This window comes from Cupressus sempervirens, chromosome 7, assembly GCF_028749045.1.
Source record: "Cupressus sempervirens isolate cs-2001-9-10 chromosome 7, ASM2874904v1, whole genome shotgun sequence".
In the NCBI taxonomy this organism is placed as follows: Eukaryota; Viridiplantae; Streptophyta; class Pinopsida; order Cupressales; family Cupressaceae; genus Cupressus; species Cupressus sempervirens.
In genome coordinates this window covers 160,918,652-160,940,695 of record NC_143124.1, presented here as the reverse complement: position 1 = coordinate 160,940,695, position 22,044 = coordinate 160,918,652, and positions in this window count along the sequence as shown.

The window sequence follows — 22,044 nt, the reverse complement described above, 5'->3', positions numbered from 1 at the left end:
AAGATGACAAGGGGAGAGAAGACTTGGATGACCTTGGGCTAAAAAACACGCTTGTTCTTTTACCAACTGACTCTTATGTGTGCTAATCTAGACTTTGCAAGCACTCATGTTTAAGAGACAATGTTCAATTCCAACTTGAAGCGCCAACAAAATTAAATCAATCAAAGAATGCAAACAATAAGAAGAGTTAGGGTCAACAAAAGCAAACTTGCACGCCTGGAGGCCCTCCACGTCAAGTATCGATTAATTTTCTTTAAGGCATTCAAGATTGAGTGTGAGTTTGTTTTAAGCCCAAAATAAAAGTGTGTGAGATTCGATTTCAAGCGCGCACCCGGAGGCTCTCCACGTCAGTTGTTGTTCAATTTTAGTGCCCAAACTTGAAGTGTGATCGATTTAATCTAGAGTTTTGGCCATTTAAGAATTTTGATAAAGTTAAAGCAAACGTTCAAAGACCAAGTGAGTGAGTTAGATTGTGGAACATTTAACACCTTTTTTAAGTAGACCCATCTCCATAAATAGTGCTGAGATTGAAACCAATGGTTAATATTTGATGGGTGATTAGAAAAGAGGTGAGTCCAAGGAACTACTCAAATTGATTTTTGTAAATTTGTATTTTAACTTATCAAAGTTTCTTAAATGTCCAAAAATCAAACTTTACCTAGATTGCATGTGGAAAAGAGATTTGTTTTGTTCAATTTTAGAAGCTCCAAATGAAGTGTTTGATATTGCAATGGTTAATTGATCCTTGGCATTCAAGATTGGATTTGTTGTTTTAAGCATGCATTCCAAAGAAAGTTTATTTTAATCCATGGCATTCAAGAGTGTATTTTGAGCAACATTCATTCAATGGAAAATGTGTTTAACCATTCAAGTTCATTTTTTAGCAACATGCATTCAAAGACAAATGGTTAAACATTCAAGTTCATTTTTTTAGCAACATGAAAATCTGCAAGAAACATGGTTAGTGGTTCCATATGTGCTCCAACCTGCAATGAGACAAAAAAAAAGCAATTTAGTTAGTTAGCCAAAATCTTAAAAAATGAGAGCTTAACTATGGAAATTTTTTTTAAAACTTTTTTTGTTGTTTTTCCTATGCGTAAAAATGCTTAAAATGGTCTAAATCCTACGGAACCACTAAAAGTCAAATTTTGATTTATACTCTTTTTTTTTTTTTTAAGCTACAAAGTGCAGAAATAAAGATTTTAAAACAGAAATGCAACATAAGTAGGCAGAGACGACAGTCTATCAAGCGGAGATGCCAAAATACGTAGATGCTAAAATACGGAGACGCTAGTATTCAGAGACAATAGAGCGGAGACGACAGGTCAGATTTTGCGGCGTAGAAAATATGTGACAAGCAGAGACGTCAATTTGCGCAGATGCTGATTTTCACAGACGACGATTTGGGTTGGCGGCGGCAGAGACGACAGAACAGGTTGCGAAGACGACAGTGTAGCTGGCGGAGACTCGGATCTGTAGAGATGATGGTTAAGGATGCGCAGACGATAGTCTAGTGGCAGCGCCGACAACAAAAAACTAGGCGGAGACGCCAAAATGCAGAGACGTCGATTTGGTTGCGCAGACGACAAAGTAGCCGACGAAGACAATAGTTTTCAGGCGCAGACGCCAAAGCTGCAGAGACGACACTACGCGAAAAAAGTTGAAAAACGCGATTTTTTTTCAGAATTTTTTAGATTTTTTGCTATTTTTGGATTTTTAGATGGTATTTCTTCTTCCTAAGTGCGTTCTTTAACCTGCAAAAACAAGAAAAACACCCTACAACACACTCAAACAACAAAAAACATTAGATGGTTAGAAAAAATGACATATATATGAAAATGGATGATTAAATGACCCATAGTGGGGTCCTACCGGGCGTGCCAAAATGTAGAACAAGAATCTTAGTTTGCAAAGAACATTAACATTAAAACAAACATTCACAAACTAAAACTATATTCACATATGAGATTAGACAAAAGAAACAATTAGAGAATGCAAACCCAACAAAGGAAACACTCCATGCTTCCTTGATTTTGTAGATGTGTCCTTTGATGTGGATGTATGCTCAAATGCTCAAAGTTGCTTCAATGGTGGAGATGGATAATAGCAAATTGGTAGCTTTGTGAGCTCTCAATTTGGCATTATAAGGGTATGGGTATGGCTTTGGTTCTCAAAATAGCATGGTAACTTTAGCTCCAAGATTGTTGATGAGATGGCTTGGGATGGGATTCAATTTATAGGCTAAGGGGTAGAGGGATGGAGGGCTTAGATGCAAGGATGGATGAAGGCTTAAGGAGGGCTAGGATGCACTCAAAGGAGAGCACATGGATTGTACTTGTTTAGCACCAATGGGAAGGTGACACTTGTCACAAGGAGGATGAGTGTGAGAGGGTAGGGTAAAGGGTTGGTTAAGGGCATGATGAGTGGGGTTGAGTATGTAAGAGAGGTGTAAGAGGAATGAGTGTGGAAGAGGGAAGAGTGTGGAAGATGGGTGTAAGAGTCATGAGTGGGCTTGTAAGAGTCTTTTATGTTTTGTAAGAGCACTCATGACTTAGTGGTTGGGCTTTTTGAGCGGAGACTTTGGTTTGGATTAGGAAAGTCTTAAACTTGTTTAAGGAATGTGACAACATTAGGGGGTGGATTAGGCTTGGGTTTAGGATTAGATTAGGGATGTTAGAGATGTACAAGTGGATGGCATTAATGAGGGTGGGTGAGTTAGTGGCTAAGCTTGGTTAGTATGGGTGGATGGGGTGGATTAGGCTAAATGGAGGATTAGAGATAGGTTAGGGGTTTTTGAATTTGAGGATTTCATTTATCAAATAGATTTATTTAATAAATGGGGATTTTTGAAATTAGATAGGAGAAAAAGATTTAATTGATAAATAATAGATTATTTGATTTATCAATTAGGACTATAGATGATTAATTAAATTAATCAACTAGGGGATGACAAAAGATTAATTAAATAGAAATTTAATTAATAATGCCTTTTTAGATAACTAAATAGGATTACTAAAATAGTGTAATCAAATTTAGGTGTCTACACCCTCATCTTCTTCATTTATGTGACTTTGTGTCCAATCAGGTATTATGGTCTACATTGTTCATCGGTTAGAAGCTCAACAACATGACTTGGGTCTTCATCCTTGTCAAACTTTGACTATTCCTCTTTGATAACCACACCAAAATCTATCTCAATATCATCATTGCCAAGGTTATCATCTCTCAAGTATCTTATCCAATCATCTCGCCCAGTTCAACATTATCTCCAAGAGATTTTTGAGGAACATAATCTTTTTAACAAAAAATAATTTAGTTCTTATTTTCAAAGGCCTCAAGTTGCACGGTAGTAATAACAAGAAATTGAGCACCTCCTTAAAATGAATACGAACCACATATTACTTTTTCATGAGAGGAATCAACTTCTTCTTATCAATGTTCACCAAAAAAACTTCAATCTAACCAAGAAATGAAATGTTCAAGACCTTCTAATGTAAAATATTAGCCCTTTCCTTTGTTTCCCACATTATTGGCACAAATGCCAAGAGCATGGAAGAGATGTAAATATTCATATGGTGTTTGTGACATGTTGGTGAAAGGTGCTCCCCTTAATACCATAACAAACAATAGAAATAAAGAATAAAATATGGGCTTCCTATTATTGCCGCAAATGTGGAATTACAAAATAATAATTTGCAAACCCACATGGGTGCCTTCCTTACAATAATTTGCAAGACAGAGATGTGACTATCACTTAGAACTGCACAACTTAACCACAACACCACAAGAAATTTTTGAACTTTATATCCACACATATCTTGATAACTTAAAGCTATTGGTGTAATGCCCTACCAGGCAACCCAAAAGAAAATAACCTAAAGTTTCACTAAGTTTTCCAAACTTTTTTTTTTAAAGATAATAAACAACAACATATATAATATGTGGAAGCAATAACAACAAGAGATAGAATAGCAAAAGCAATAACTCACATACATACAACCATCATAAATAGATTACATCTCCTAAGGGTCCCATGATGTAGAATAACATTTATGTTAATAATATTAAATCTAATAGATAATCAAAATCCACATCATGGAATAATCACAAGTACAAATCCATATAAATAATATACAATTATAGGATGTCACTTGGCAATAAGAAGAATACTTAATCATCCACTGCACAAGTCACAAGGTATGAAAAGCTCAAAGAATATACAATATATATGAAATACATCATCTCATAAGATTTATGATAAATCAAGTATAGTATAACAAGATATAACAAGATATAACCATCCAACAAAAATATAAGATTAGAAAGAAAGGATCAACTACATAGGTACATCCAATGATCGGATCTCAATGGTATAAGAAAAATGCACTACCACTTGACCTCATGGAACTTAAATGGCCCACTCCCACCATGCTGAGGAGATAAGCTTAAGTCCCAAATGGATATCCAAAACACAAGTTATAACCAACATCTAGGTCAAGGAAACACCTAAAAGCAATATATCTCAAAGGGTACCAAAACACAAGTATCACCTAAACTCAGAAGTAACACAGACATGTAGGAAATATACTATGTAACTGAGGAAGTGTCACTACATGAGCCAACTCTAAGGTTACCTTGGCAGCCTCCCTGGACTCCGGCTCCCTAATGTCTCTATGTGGCACCAATATCCTTTCATACAGACAAGGCATACTAACGAAGCAAGATTGCAACCAAGCATCCTCTCTACTCCCATCCTAGCCTGTACTAGCACTTGAGGCATGGGTGAGAAAAATAATGACTCTTATTAATTCATTTAAAAATCCATTTAATGAAATTTTATCACTTATTAAAAAAACTTACAATGGGTTACCCAGGTAGCCACTTTGGGTTCTAGCCGCCATTGCAAGCCACTTCCCAATGTACACATAGATTACCTACCATAGGCTCATAAAATTACAAATCATAGAATCAAATTTTTCACCTCAATCCTTTACAAGTGATTGAAAAGCACCTATAGATAAAAAACATATATTCACCTCAGTCCTTTACAAGCAACTAGAAAGAACCCAAAGACCAATCACAATAATCACCTCAATCCTATACAAGCAACTAGAAAGCACCACATGAAAAATCACAATCATCACCTCAATCTTATACAAGTGACTGGAAAGCACTAGAAGATAACCAATCGAAGACTCAAAGATTACACCAGAAAAGTCACACTATTCACCTCAATTCTACACAAGAAACTGGAAAGCATCCAAAAGACAACTAATCAAAAACTCAAAGGTTACATTAGGAAAACACACCATTCACCTCAATTCTATACAAGAAATTGGAAAGCATAAACAAGCACTGATCATAACTCATCACAGAAATACATGACACATTACCATGGTCAGGTATAAAAGATCATATACATAACATTATCACAGAACAAAAACAACCCCCAAGCCTCTAGATCCTGATAGGTTAAGAACTAAGTCAAAATCCAAAACCCCAACACCAGTAAACCACACACTGTATACAGTACATACAAAAGTAACTTTCATAATTCATTAAGTTTTGAGAATACAAAAGTTTAATTTTCACTATGGTTTCAAATTTTCATTTTCAAGTATTACAGATCGCTAAAGTTCTCGAGTCCTCATAAGTCTCGACACTCAACAAATCATAAAAAGTTGTTTAAACATAAAACCCCAAATGTAAAACCACACATATCTCATCAAAGTCTTTTAAAAATTTGTTTTCATAGTTCGTTAGGTTTTCTTCAAACATAAGAGTTCATTATACTAACAAGGTTTTAGTTTTTGTTTCCAAGTATTACAATTTATAGAGTTTTTTATTACAATCAGGGTTCACATTTTTGTCTTCTCAAAGTATTATAATTTCCAAGTTTTTTAAATAATGAAATTTTCCTAGTATAAAAGAAAACATTAATTCTACTAATTAATTTTTTTATTTTCAATTTACTTAAAAATTATATTTAAATAATAAAGTAATAAATCAAATTTTTAAATAATTAAATTTAAAATTGTAACAATACTTATTAAAATTATTAATAATAATAAGTATCAATTATTACCAAAATAATTTTATATATATTAAACTTTGAAAAAATTTCCCAAAATGGAAACCTGCTAAAAATGGAAACTTTCCAAAAATGAGAACTTGTTAAAAATAGAAATTTTTCAAAAATGGAAACTTGCTAAAAATGAAAACTTTCCTAAAATAGAAACTTGTTAAAAACATAAACTTTTAAAAAATGTAAACTTACTAAAAATAGAAACTTTCCAAAATTGAAAACTTACTAAAAATAGAAACTTTTCAAAAATGGAAACTTGCTAAAAATGAAATCTTTCCAAAAATGGAAACTTTCTAAAAATAGAGAATTTCCAAAATTGGACACCTACTAAAAATGGAAACTTTCCAAAAATGAGAACCTGCTAAAAATGAAAACTCTCTAAAAATGAGAATCTACTAAAAATGGAAAATTTTCAAAAATGGAAACTTGCTAAAACAGAAACATCCCAATCTAGATATGATAGAGAAACAAAATTTAAATTGTTAAATATAGTAATTTAAAACTAGTTTTCTTTTCAGAACCCCTATCCCGAATTAAATCAAATCCATTGCAAATCACCCAATTTAAATCGAATGAGGGTTTCCAATCTTAACTTAACTACAAGAATTTAGCTTAGGCCAGAATTCACCCAAAAACTAAAGAACTCAACACAAGCACACAATAGACCAAAATAGATAGAGTATGATCAGAATGATGATATTCATTCAATATGCTAGCTTGAGAGTACACTAGGACTGCCTGTATATAAAGGCCTCAAGAGAGCTTCTAGAATGCATAGAAGTCAGCAACATGATAAGTCATACAACCAGGCACATGTCCACCAGATATGGGTTATCCTTCATTAAGCACAGAATTAAGTGCAATGATGTGAGGATAAGCCTACAATGGTGTAGCATGCAAATTGGTGGTGTAGACAACATGTGCTAAATGAGGAGTGTGGATGATGCAAACTCTTGTGTTGTAGACACCATGTGCATAATTAGAGTTGCGTAACTCAATAAGAGTACACAAACTCCTAAGTATCTCACCTAAATAAATAATAAAATAATGCAAAATAATTAAATAATTCATTAACCTAAGTAAACTTAAGTAAGTGTAATAAGTAAATACTTATTTACACCAACAACCCCCCTTTAAGTGCAACTTAGGGGAATGCCCTTAAGCTTTTGAAATCTAAGATGATATGCAAGAAGGGTCCTGGCTACTAGGCCATGTTAGGCACCCATGTACATAATGCAAATACAATCTCTCATAAAGCGAAGAAAGAGGAAAAACCTCATGGGAAAAATGCTCCCCCAAAAAGAGAGATGAATAAGGATGCATGGATAGATGGATTAATCAAGACCCCCCCCCCAATTATGACATACATCCAGTATATATATAAGAGAATGATGAGAAGAGGAAGAGAGACAAGATAGGCTCCCCCCAAAAGAAGAATGTCGAATAGTGACTGCTCCGATGAAGAAGCTGATCCAAGACTGTAGAATGGTGTTCCTCCCCTTAGGAAGAAACAATGCCAAAGGTACAAATGAGATGCTTCCGCTATGCGTGGAAAGAATCCCATGGATAAGTGATGTCTCTAAAACCTACTCATCTAACTGAAGAACCTATCCCAAAGAACTATTTGTCTCTATAATTGATGAAGAAGCCTGCTACAACTGCTGATCATAATTATCCACAATCACTTTAACTTGTGACGATTGATCATGTACAGAATGAACAAGAGAGTCAAATGGAACCCTCGTGACAATTGAAGAAGGTAATTCTGCATCAAGAAGAAGAGGCAGATTATCAATAGTGTCCCCCAAATCTATCACTAAACCTATATCTGGAAGAATGAATGCACCCTGTTGTTATGGACCTATCACTGTGGCAATGTATGCATGCAAACTGAACTAATGAAGTGATCTCTCACTGCAACTGTTGATAGAACCCCACGTGTCTAAATCTATTGAAGCACTATCACTAGTGTCACTATCAATTTCCACACTGTATGACCTATGGAGAGGAGTAGAGGACAAGCTTGGTGAACTTTCCTCAAAGTATACATCCTTCTCCACAAAAATTTGATGTGTCTCTAGATCTAGAAGTCTATATGCCTTCACACTGTCTTCATAACCAATGAAAGTACAAGGCCAAGATGACTATGCCTTGCAACCCCTAGAAGATCTCTATACCCATGCAGGACAACCGAAGACTCTAAAGTGTGTCACAATAGATTTTTTACCGCACTATGCCTCAAAAGGAGTTTTTCCATCTAAGGTTGGATGAGGAGAACGATTAAGAATGTGAGTGGCACTAGAGATTGCTTTGAATTCTAATGATGAATCGAGAGACTTGGCATGGATCATGCAACTTGTCATAGACTTAAGAGTTTGGATCCTTAGTGCTGCAACATCTATCTTATGCGAACTGAATGCTAATGGAGTCTAAAGATCAATTTCCTCGAGTCTAAAAAAGTCCATAAGTCTTCTATTCACATACATGCTTCCATTGTCCATTCAGAGAACTTTGATGGCTTTCCTAGGTTTCTGTTCTACATGAGTCTTGAAGGCTAAAAATGTGTCCAACACTTCGTTCTTGTTATGAAGAAAGTAGACCCAAGTGAACCTTGAAAAGTCATCAACAAAGGTAAGTATGTAGTGACCCTAGCTGAATGCAAAAGGACTTGCTAATACCATGTGAACCATTTGTAGAACACTTGGTGCTCTTGAAGACTTCCCTTTCTGTAACTTCCCCTTTGGATGCATATCTACTAAATCTGTTGAACATTCACCCTTAGAAAAGTTGATTTGAGGTAGACCTTTCACCATTCAATATATGCAAAGTTGTTGAAGATAGCGATAGTCAAGATGACCATACCACTCATGCCATAATTGCATGTTTGAATTGGATTGAGATAACAAGGCCTTTGAAGGAGACTTGGGCACAAAATGAGAGAAAGAGTATAACCTCTTGTTATATTTCACTTTCCCCACTACAACCAAGGAATCATCTTTGAAACTATGCATTTTTACTGAGTCTGGAAGGAACTCAACTCTATGTCCATCTCCAAGGTGAGTGATTTGGTAGATTGAAAGGAGATTTGAACTTAGGTTTGGAACATAGAGAACCTCTTGAAACTCTCCATTTTCCATTTCCACATTTCCTTTTCCTTCAAATTCCATTTTGCTATCATTTCCCATGAAGATGTGTGGTACCTTGGACTGCTTCATTGAAGAAAAATCCTCCTTTGAAGAACCCATATGATATGAGGCACCTGAGTCAAATATCCATTCCTTTGAAGAGTGTGAATTTGCCATGAATGCTTTCCCTTTACCCTTTGAATCTGAAGAAGATCCTTTATCCTTATAAGCATTAGGCAATGGATCATCATGATGTTGGTCAATTCATCAATCCTTTTAAGCTAACACTCATGTTCTTCATGACTTGATTTCTTGCAATAAGCACACTTCTTCTTCTCCTTATTGTTGTCCCCTTTCTTGTTGGAATTTGAGGACTTGCCTTGTTGGTTGGATTGTGGTGTTGTCTTTTTTGCATCCTCTGATTTGTTCTTCCATTTCTTCTTACCCTTTCCTTTATTTGAAGACTGTCCAACTGAATGTTGAGAACCCTCATTGGCCACCAATGCTTTAGACTGAGGTGATTTGAGAATCCCCATTGATTTCAACTTCTTTTCTTCATCATCCAATAGTTTAGCATATTTATCAAAAGTGACTTTCTTGTAGGCAGACCCTAAGGTAGTCTTTGAGGTGTTAAAAGAAGATACAAATGTGGAATACTCTGATGGCAGCTTGTTATGGATGAGATAGATCAGTCTGTCATGTCCAAGTTATGGCCTCCCAAAGTTGAATTGCAAAAACCAAAATAAATCTAGAGAGGGATTGCACTAGCGAAAGAATGGGTTAAATTTGATAGTCAGATGGTCATCACAGTAGTTGTATGTGGCCTTGGAATGACATCCAAATGGGCATCAAATTTAAGCTAATGAACTTGATGATGTCATCAACTCCAAGCCTGATGATGATGTCAGCACTATACAGAATCATACGAATTGTACGAAAAAATCATCGTGGCAAGGTGATGTGGCATCCAACTATCTGTTGATTGGGCTATTATGCATGGGCACTCATGTGGTTGACATGCAAATGTGTCAGTGCCAACTCTGCTATTGACAAGGATGATAGGAGTGCTGACTCGGATGATGAGTCAATGCCATGTTTGTAGGTAAGGTGGTGGATAGTGAGTCCTGCGTAGAGGTCTACAGTAATGCCACATGTCATTGACAGGATTTGGTGCCAGAATCTTCATTTTTAACAGAATATTTTCTATCGTAGAGAACAAAAAATGTCATGCCAAATTTATTATAGGGTGGAGGAATCTTCAGAATATATGGTGTGTAACGCCCCGCCCCCAAAATAATTAACCTAAAGTTTTACTAAGTTTGCTAAACATTTTTTTAAAAAAAAGTAAGAATGTATAACATACACATCAAACACATAGTAGCGGAAGCAATAACATGTAATCATCAACAAACATACATCACAAGTTACATTCCTTAAGGATCCCAAGACGTTGAGTCACATTTAAATTTAATTAATTCTAAGTCTAACAACTACCACAAACATATGAAAGAATAATCAGAAAGTCCAATGTCCATAATATACATTTTCTCTGAATGCCTCTTGGCAAATTAATTCAGAATGCTCAATCATCCACTGTACATGTCACAGGGTATGAAAGGATTAAAAGAATATACATATGTAAAGATAAAGATACATCATCCTCAATCCATGATACAAAGTACAGTAAAATAAATGAAATCATATACCATACATGATACATCCATCCATCATAAAAGATATAAACATCCAACATGAAATACAACTATCCATCTATCATAAAACACAACTAATCTAAGTGCATGGTTCCTCCCAACCATCAATAACATCATTAGACCATCATGGGCCCTAGCCATCCCCCACACGTAACATCCCAAGTCATCGAAGAGATCATCGGTAGTATAGTAATAGGGACATCACTCCTAAAACATACTACCTTATATGCATAAAGAAATCTAACATGCAAGAATAAAGCATAAGATGATCCTCCAAAGTAGAACACATCACCTAAACATTATGAACAAGCATCCCAAGAAGCTCCAGCCATGGTAGCACCAGATGGATCTCAAATGGTGAGAGTAAAAGCACTACCACCCGACCGCGTGGAACCTAAATGGTCCACTCCCACCACGTTGAGGAGATAGTCTCAAATCCCAAACAAGGTATCAAAACACAAAACACAAGTACTCTCTAAGTCTGGGAAATCTTAAAAGTACACTAACTCAAAGGTTCCAACATAGATAGACATCTAGACCTAGAGGCACCACAAAGACACGTAGGAAACCTAATATGCAAGCGAGAATGTGTCATCACATGAATCACATTGGAAGTTACCCGAGCAATCCCTCAGGAATCTCGGATCCCTAGTAATCCTGCGGCCATTAGTATCCTCTCGTACTGACGAGGCATACTATGGAATGCAAGGTCACAACCAAGCATTCTCTCTACCCCATCCTAGTCTGTAGTAGCACTCAAGGCATGGGAGAGAACATACAGTTATCTTATTAGGTTCATTTAAGTCAGTATTTAGGTGAGATGTTTTCACTTGTTAAAACAACTTACAATGTGTTACTCCAGGCAGCCTCTTAGGGCCTCGATCCCCATTGCAAGCCACTTCCCAACACTACACATAGATAACCTACCCTAGGCTCATGAAATCACAAATCAAAGAATCATAATAAAATCACCTCAATCCTATACAAGCAACTGAAAAACATCATAAAAGATAAGCCACAAAAATTACATCAATTCTTCATGAGCAACAGATACGCATCAAATAATAATCATATGATCACAACAGTTCTCTATCAGCAACTGAAGGCATCAATGATAAATCACAAAATCCAATGGTTCTCCAATGAGAAACCAGAAAGTATCCCAATAATAAATCACAATACTAATCAAAGACTCCAAAATGGTCAAGTCAACACATGACATCATCAAGAACATAACAAACACTTTAGTCCTCTCAAGCGACCGATAAGCAATCCAAGTATAACTGATCGAGACTCAAAAATGGTTATCAAATATAACTAATCGAGACTCAAAAATGGTTATCCAATATAACTGATCGATGACTAAAAAATGGTTATCCAATATAACTGATCGATGACTCAAAAATGGTTAAGTCGAGTATCTCAAATACATATACCTCAGCTTTACACAAAGAATTGGAAAGCAAAAGCAAACAGTAAAAACATCCATAATAGAGCATGGCATCACATTACCAAGGTCGGGTATAAAGATCGAGAACAAATCACCATACCATCACAATTGCACAACCCCCGAGCCTCTGGTAACAACCTAGGACCGGTCAACATCTAATCAACCCCAAACCCCAAGCATAGACATCACACAGAAAAAAAGAATAATCTCATAGGTTACGTTTGATTTGGAAAACTTACAGTTGAGTTAAACATAAGGTTACAGTTTTCGTTTTAGTATATGTTTTAAGTAACTACGTTTCATAATTGCCCCTCTACAAAATAACCCAAACTTGTTCTCATTATAACATGACTTGAGAGTAACTATAATCATTTATTAAAATAATAATTAATTGACTATTAAATAAAAATAATCCCATATCCTCTTAATAATAACTTAGTTTAAAATTTGAGTACGATTTAAGTTAATTAAACCACTATTAATAATTGTTCATTTAAATATATCATTATTAAACAACTATTAGTTCCATATAATATCCAAAATTATTTATTAACATCTCAAAAATTAAAAGCCTTTTTAAATATTTAATATACATTAATTGGCATAAGATTAACATTAAACAATGTATAATAATAAATAATTTTAATATAAACTAAATCACATATAACTTTAAAAAAAAAACTTAATAATAATAATTTATATAAAACTTTACAACGATTTACAAATCGCTGAAAGTAGGTATAATTAATAATGGCGCTGTGAATACAGTCACCCATTATGGAGGAAGTCGTGCGATTTAAAATCGCAGGTGGCCCCCATACTTTAATAGCCACTATTGCACGTACGTGGGGTTGGGTTAATTTCCCTGCCCCAAAACATATTAATATTTTATTTTATTTAAAAAAATTTCGCTTAAGTATATATCTTTAGTTTTTTATTTAATAATTTCATTTGTATATATATATATTTTTTTTTATGAAGATGTAAAATAACCAATTTTCCTTTCAGTAAATTGCCATAATTATAAATTTATACATGTTATTTTATTATGGTTATTTTTAAATATATTTAATTTTATAATAATTGTTTTAAACAATTCTCTTTCCCTTCATAAGCACAGATATATGTATATTTTATTATCATTATTATTATTATTATTTTTTTTTTTAAATAAATAAATAATTGTCATTTTAATCTGATAGAAAAGATAAATTGAACCATTCAAATTTTCAATCTAAAATTTTCATTTAATTTAAAATTCAACCCTTCCTTGATTAAATCCAAATTTCTTTAATCTATCAAATAAGAATTCCTGATCATCCTTCTAGTTTTTACGTATGCTGAATATATTGACAAGCATTTAATAAATTATAATATTGAAATAGTTAAGCTTTCATCATAGAGAATCTACAAGCACGAAGAAGACATGAAGTAGGAAAATTGTGTAGTTATTCAGTGATCACAAGACCCTACCTGATCCTGATGCTAATTCGAAAACTTCGAAAAAAACTGTGAGAGAGTTCGCTCCTCTCAATAACTTTCCTTTGAAAACTTTCCTAGAATTCCCCTTCTGAAATTTGTTGCCAAAAGATGTCTCCAAAATTTTCGTCTCCCCCAAATTCTCCGTCCAAATTCGTGTCCCCCAAAAATGAACCCCCAAAGTTGTGATAAGGAGTTTTCTCCTCAAATCGGGAAACTAATTGAGCGTTCACCCAAGAGGACTCTTTGCTCAACTGAGTTAACTCCAAATTAACTTTTATTATCTTTTATTTTATTTTGCATTCATCTTTCATGCACATTAAGTTGAATTATTAAATAACTTTATTTAATATTCCACTTGACTTCTATTTTAAATTAATTTATTACTTTAATCTCATGTGCACTTTATGAAATTAAAATAACGTTATTAATTTCTATTATTTAATCTTTTAATTTAATTCTCATATTTAAACTCATGCTTAGATCATGCGATCTAGAATTCTTAATAATTTAATATCTTTCAACTTTTAAATTTATTTTAGAACTTAATTGATAACATATTTAATTAATTTAAATAACAATAATATTTATCATTTATTTAAAAATGAACTCCTAATATATTATTATTAAATAAAATAAATATTATCATGTTCGAAATTTATCTTTGAACTTTAACCTCTAAATTTAATTCTTTTATTTAATTAATTTCTCAATTAATTAAATATTAAAGATATCATATTAATTCTCCATTAAATTAAATCATTAATTAATCTTTTTAATTAAACTTAATTAATAGAAAATACATCAAGGACTCATAAAGCAACATACGAAAACCCATCATAGAAAAACACATACTAAATCAAACAAAAAGGGTTATAATCACGAAATAACATCATTTGATGCATTCAGAGGGTACTTAACTTAGATACTTGTCCTAATTTATCAATTAGGACAATTGGCTAAAGGGTTTAGGAATTGGACTTAAGAGTTTATCTCCCCTCTCTTACCATTGAGATAATGCGATAGGGTACGCTCATCCTGGCAATTCAGGGAAGTCGATACCCGGTACTTGCAACCTGCATAAAATCCACGCATGTACAGACACAATATTCTAAGCTAAACAGACAATGGTAGGAAGTGGTGCATCGTGTAGATCCCGACTAGCAGGTGACTACGACTCCCTTCCTTAACCACATCAGAAACACCATACATAAAGAAACAAACATGCACACCATGCAAATGCAGTATGGGGTAAGTATCCATAAGAAAGCACATGTGATAATAAACCATCAATATCTGAAAATATTGTATAATCATCATGCATATATGAAATATAGAGTAAAAATCAACTAAATCTAAGACAATATCTGATAATCACCAAACAATACTACTAATTATTAAACATAAAATTAGCCTAAAAGAGTTCGATAAAAATAATAGAAATGCAAACTAGGGGCAGGCACTACATGGTGCCAGGGGACTTTGACGATGTCAAGATCCTCTTTTACATTGTCGAGGGTTTTATTTGTAAAATCCCACATTCGTGGGGCCAAAAATTTGTGGACTGTTTAAATAATAGTCCCCACAGATCTCAAAGAAATGGCCATGAATGTGTATAAAAACAACATGTTGGATTAATAAGAAAAATGGTCACAGGTTGAGATAATGGGTCGCCGACCAATGGGGGGCTTGGCAGGGCCATTGCCAGGTTTCATATGGTGAATTGTACTGTATGACTTACCCTTCTGTTGTATGCAGTATTCAATGCATGGTACAGTCCCGAAGGATGGATAATGCTCATAGAATAATAATTAAACCCTATAAGTTAATAAATTCTACCACACTAAAAATATAGAGCTGAGCCAGGGTGTCACTACTCAGGTCATAAATTTTTTTTTCTCTACTTGGGCAATAAATAAATTTGAAAAATAATTCTGAAAATAAAATTGCAGAGATCAATTAATTCAGATCCGAAAATCAAACAATCAGATCAATAAAATGATCATACTCGAACTACAAATTGGGGCATTCAGGTTTCGATTTGCAAAAAAAAATTGCTTCATGATCAACTTTCACCCAGTATAGGCAAATTTATAGTCGATCTTCACTGAATCGACACTCTAGACGTAATGGTGAGGTTAGATCTGGCTCTAGACTCTCCCAATTTCTATGAATCCTCTAGATTTGTGTCGAGGTGCTGAAGCATGAATGGTCTTGAATAGCTATGTGTAGAGAATCTCCCCAAGCTCTGATACCATGTAAGAATTTGGCTTAGGCAAGAATTCACCCAAGAACTAAAAAACTCAACACAAGCACACAGTAGACCAAAATAGATAGAGTATGATCAGAATGACAATATTCATTCAATATGCCAGCTTGAGAGTACACTAGGAGTCCCTATATATAAAGGCCTCAGGAGAGCTTCTAGAATGCATAGAAGTCAGCAACATGATAAGTCATACAACTAGGCACATATCCACCAGATATGGGTTATCCTCCATTAAACACAGAATTAAGTGTGATGATGTGAGGATAAGCCTACAATGGTGTAGCACACAAATTAGTGTAGACAACATGTGCTAAATGAGGAGTGCGGATGATGCAAACTCATGCGTTGTAGACACCATGTGCATAATTAGTGTTGTGTAACTCAATGAGAGTACACAAACTCCTAAGTATCTCACCTTAATAAATAATAAAATAATGCAAAATAATTAAATAATGCATTAACCTAAGTAAATTTGAGTGAGTGTAATAAGTAAATACTTATTTACACCAACATTAACAAATAAAGGTTTTAGAAAGATGAAATTCATTCATAGACATCTTCAAAAACAAAGAATAGTAGATTCATAAACAAGGGTTTCCACCCAATTGAAATTCTAAAAATAATTTCATCCAAAAATGAAGAATACAGAGAATTCAAAGAATGAAAATCAATTTCTTCTAAAACAAGGGTTTCAACCCAAATATAATCTAAAATGATTTTAATTAGACACAAATAAGACATATCATTTCATAGATGAACTACTACACAAAACTCATGAGATCCTACCTGGATCTGATGCTAAACAACAAATGCACAAAACACACAAGAATTTTTCTTTTCTTTTGAAAACCCTCTTCTAGAAAATTGGCTCCTCCAAACTTGTGTATGGAGAAATGGGCTCTAATTTCCTAATAAAGAACTTTCCCCAAATTAGGACTTTGATTGTGCAATCATGTGAAACCCCTTTTCCTAATTACTTTATTATATTTTAATTTTCATACACAAACTTTTACAATTTAATTAAAATATCTTTATTAAATCAATTTATTTCTCTCTTATTAAATCTTGAGACATTTTTAATCAAATACTTATTAATTTAACTAATAATATTATTTAGATTTTATTATTAAAATAAAACCCCTAAATAATAATTATTAAATTAAATAAATATTGTAAGAATTTGGCTTAGGCCAGAATTCACCCAAGACCAAGGAACTCAAACACAAGCACAATAGTAGACCAAAGAGAGAGTATGATCAGAATGACGATATATTCATTCAATATGTCATATATGCCATATCAAGAGTACACTAGGAGTGCCTATATGTAAAGGCCTTTGGAGAGCTTCTAGAATGCATAAAAGTCAACATCATGATAAGTCATACAACCAGACACATGTTAACTAGATATGGGTTATCCTCCATTGAGTATGGAAGTAAGTGCGATGATGTGAGGATAAGTTACCTACAATGGTGTAGACAACATGTACTAAATTAGGAGTGTGAATAATCATGTTGTCTACATGACAACTCAGTGAATGATGCAAACTCCAGTGTTGTAGACACCATGTACATAATTAGATTTTTGTACTTCTGTAAGAGTACACAAACCCCTAAGTGTCTCACCTAAATAAATAATAAAATAATGCATTAACCTAAGTAAACTTAAGTAACTGTAAATAGTAAATACTTAATTACACCAACACCCCCCCTTAAGTGCAACTTAGGAGAATGCCCTTAAGCTTATGAAATCTAGGATGAAGTGCATGATGGGTCCTGGCTACTAGGCCATGTTAGGTACCCATGTACATAATGAAATTACAACAAAATTTAGAACTTTAACTATATCTTTAAATCTAATTCTTTTATTTAATTAATTTCTAAATTAATTAAATATTGAATTTCCTTTACAAAATTTTCATTAAATTAAATAATTAAATTATCTTTTAATTTTATTTAATTATAACTTAAAATTACCAAACACCCACAAAACTAAATGTGAAAGCTCAACTGAAAGACAAAGCACATATTCAATCTCTAGGGTGAAAATCATGAATTCACGTTACTTCGTGAATTTAGATAGGTAAACAACTCAGATACTTGTCCTACTTTCTAGGACAATTGGTTTAGGGTTAGGATTTGGACTCAATATTTATCTCCCCAATTTTACCGTCGAGATACTACGATAGGGCACACTTATCCTGGCAATTCAAGGAAGTCGATGCCTGGTACCTACAACCTGCATAAAATTCACACATGTACATACACATATAACCTAAGCTAAATAAACAATGGCGGGGAGTGGTGCATCATGTAAATCCTGACTAGAGGTGACTACGGCTCCCTCCCTCAACCACATTAGAAATGCCAAACATAAAGAAAACATATACGTACACCATACACATGCAAGTATGGGGTAAGTAACCATAGAACTGCATATAAATTATTCAACTAACTAATCATCATGAGATAATTGAAATCACTAAATGAACACACATATACCATCATCAAAAGGATAAACATAAATACATGAAATAACTAAGTGGGTATGTGCAGGATGAGGTCAACCAAACTATGGCCTTAAGTGGCAGTGAAAAACCAACAAATTAGGGTTATGTCAACTTGAAACATAATTTTAAAGTGGTTCTGGACTTTATATCAAAAATTTGTAAGAAAATAATCTATAAGAAGTTGAATTTAGTTTATAAACTACTAGGCCTTATCTAGAGAAAAAAAATTGATTGGTCAAATGTTTGGATTTCAATGTAGTACTATGAAAATTCAAGGCAAAAAATAAAAAAGTAGGTGCATGTCTAACCACCTTAATCAAAACCAAATGATAATTTTTAAAAAATATTATTATATATATATATAAAGTAGACTCATCCTTAGATGTGACACATATTTTTGGGTATTTTTATTCCAAATAATTAATTAAATATGAATTTTCTACTAAATTTTTTTCAAAAAAAAAACTCTCGTGTCTGACCACCTTAACTAATAGAAAAATTTGCCAAATTTTATTTTTATTTTATTTTTCTTATACTAGGCGAAGCATAGAATGTGACACAACTTTTGAATTTAAAAAATGTTATACCGTTTGAAAGTTATAGCTATTTTTCAATTAGTATGTCAATCAACACTTTACAATCATCTTCATTGAAAATTAACTAATAAATATTTATCGAACTCAAAATTTGACAAAAATTATATCAACGGAATCTCAAGAGTGTTATAAAAAAACCCTTTTCATTTCATTTAAATTTGATGAAAATAACATTCTCAGATGGCTACTCAAAGTTTGAGTGTCAGTGAAACCCTTCTCAAATACCTTTCTTGGGTTGACCAAATAGGCTTGGTAAATATCGAGCCTAATCAGATACCCAAAACCAAATCGGGTATCCAATTTCAAATTGGATACCCAACTTGAAATTGGGTATCCGATCAAGTTCATGATTTTGAAATTTTGGAGGAAAATTTGAGAGGAAAGATATTCCAATTGTAATTTTGGAGGGAGGGAAATTTGAGAGCAAAACTTTAGAGTGTTTTGGAGGGAAATTTAATTGGAGGAAGTGTGGACATTGATATTATTATTATTAACTATTATTATTATATATGATTATAATTATTATTATATTATAGTAATATGTATGATTATTATTGTTAAATATAATATAGTTATAAATATAATTATTATTATAACTAAATATAATATAACAATGTATATGATAAATATTATTATTAATAAATATACATAGTAATATTATATGACTATTATTATATATAATAATATATATGGTTATTATTATTATTAAATCTATAATCTAGTAACATATATGATTATTATTGTTATAGAATTCAATAATATATTATTATTATATTAAACTATACAATATTATATTATTATTAAATATAATATTGTCATAAAATGCATCGAAAGGGGTCATAGGTTAACCTATGACCCCTTTTGACGCATTCCCAATGGGTCCCTAGGGGTCCTACAACTCCTAGGGACATACATTGTCATGAAATGCATCGAGAGACCCCTCTTGACGCATTGGAACCAACCAAATGCATCCCTAGGGATCCTAAGATCCCTAGAGATATAAGTTGTGATGAAATGCATGGAGAGGTGTCATAGGTCATCCTATGGCCCCTTTCGACCCATATAAGTGATTATAATATGTCCCTAGGGGCCCTAGAACCCCTAGAGACATATGTCATCATGGAATGTTCTGAAAAAGGTCATAGGTAATCCTATGACCCCTTTCAACCCATATAAATGATTATAATATGTCCCTAGGGGTCTTAGGACCCCTAGAGACATATGTTGTAATGAAATGTGTCGAAAGAGGTCATAGGTCATTCTATGGTGCCTCTTGACCCATATAAAAGATTATAATATGTCCCAAGGGGTCCTAAGACCCCTAGAGACATATGTTGTCATGGAATGTGTCAAAAGGGGTCATAGGTCATCCTATGGTCCTTTTTGACCCATATAAACAATTATAATATGTCCCTAAGGGTCTTAGGACCCCTAGAGACATATGTCATCATGGAATGTGTCAAAAGGGGTAATAGGTCATCCTATGGCCCCTTTCGACCCATATAAATGATTCTAATATGCCCCTAGGGGTCCTAGGACCCCTAGAGACATATGTTGTAATAAAATGTGTCGAAAGGAGTCATAGGTCATCCTATGGCCCCTTTCGACCCATATAAATAATTATAATATGTCCCTAGGGGTCCTAGGACACCTAGAGACATATTTCGTTATGGAATGTGTCGAAAGGGGTCATAGGTCATCCTATGGCCCCTTTTGACCCATATAAACGATTATAATATGTCCCTAGAGGTCCTCGGACTCCTAGCGACATATGCCATCATGGAATGCATCGAAAGGGGTCATAGGTCATCTTATGGCCCCTTTCAACCCATATAAATGATTATAATATGTCTCTAAGGTTTCTAGGACCCCTAGCTACATATGTTGTAATGAAATGTGTCGAAAGGAGTCATAGGTCATCCTATGACCTCTTTCGACCCGTATAAATAATTATAATATGTCCCTAGGGGTCCTAGGACCCCTAGAGACATGTTATAATGAAATGTGTCAAAAGGGGTCATACGTCATCGTATGACCCCTTTCAACCCATATTAATGATTATAATATGTCCCTAGGGGTCTTAGGACCCCTAGTGACATATGTCATCATGGAATGTGTCGAAAGGGGTCATAGGTCATCCTATGGCCCCTTTCAACCCATATAAATGATTATAATATGTTCCTAGGGGTCCTAGGACCCTTAGAGATATATGTCATCATGGAATGTATCGAAAGGGGTCATAGGTCATCCTATGGCCCCTTTCGACCCATATGAATGATTATAATATGTCCCTAGGGGTCCTAGGACCTGTAGAGACATATGTTGTCATAGAATGTGTTGAAAGGGGTCATAGGTCATCCTATGGCCCCTTTTGACCCATATAAATGATTATAATATGTCTCTAGGAGTCCCAGGACCCCTAGAGACATATGTCATCATGGAATGTGTCGAAAGGACCTATGACCCCTTTCGACCTATATAAACAATTATAATATGTCCCTAAAGGTCCTAGGACCCCTAGAGACATATGTTGTTATAAAATGTGTCGAAAGGGGTCATAGGTCATCCTATGGCCCCTTTCAACCCATATAAACAATTATAATGTCCCTAGGGGTCCTAGGACCCCTAGAGACATATGTCGTCATGCAATGTGTTGAAAGGAGTCAGAGGTCATCCTATGTCCCCTTTCGATCCATATAAATGATTATAATATGTCCCTAGGGGTCCTCGGACCCCTAGAGTCATATGTCGTCATGGAATGTCCTGAAAGGGGTCATAGGTCATCCTATGGCCCCTTTCAACCCATATACACGATTATA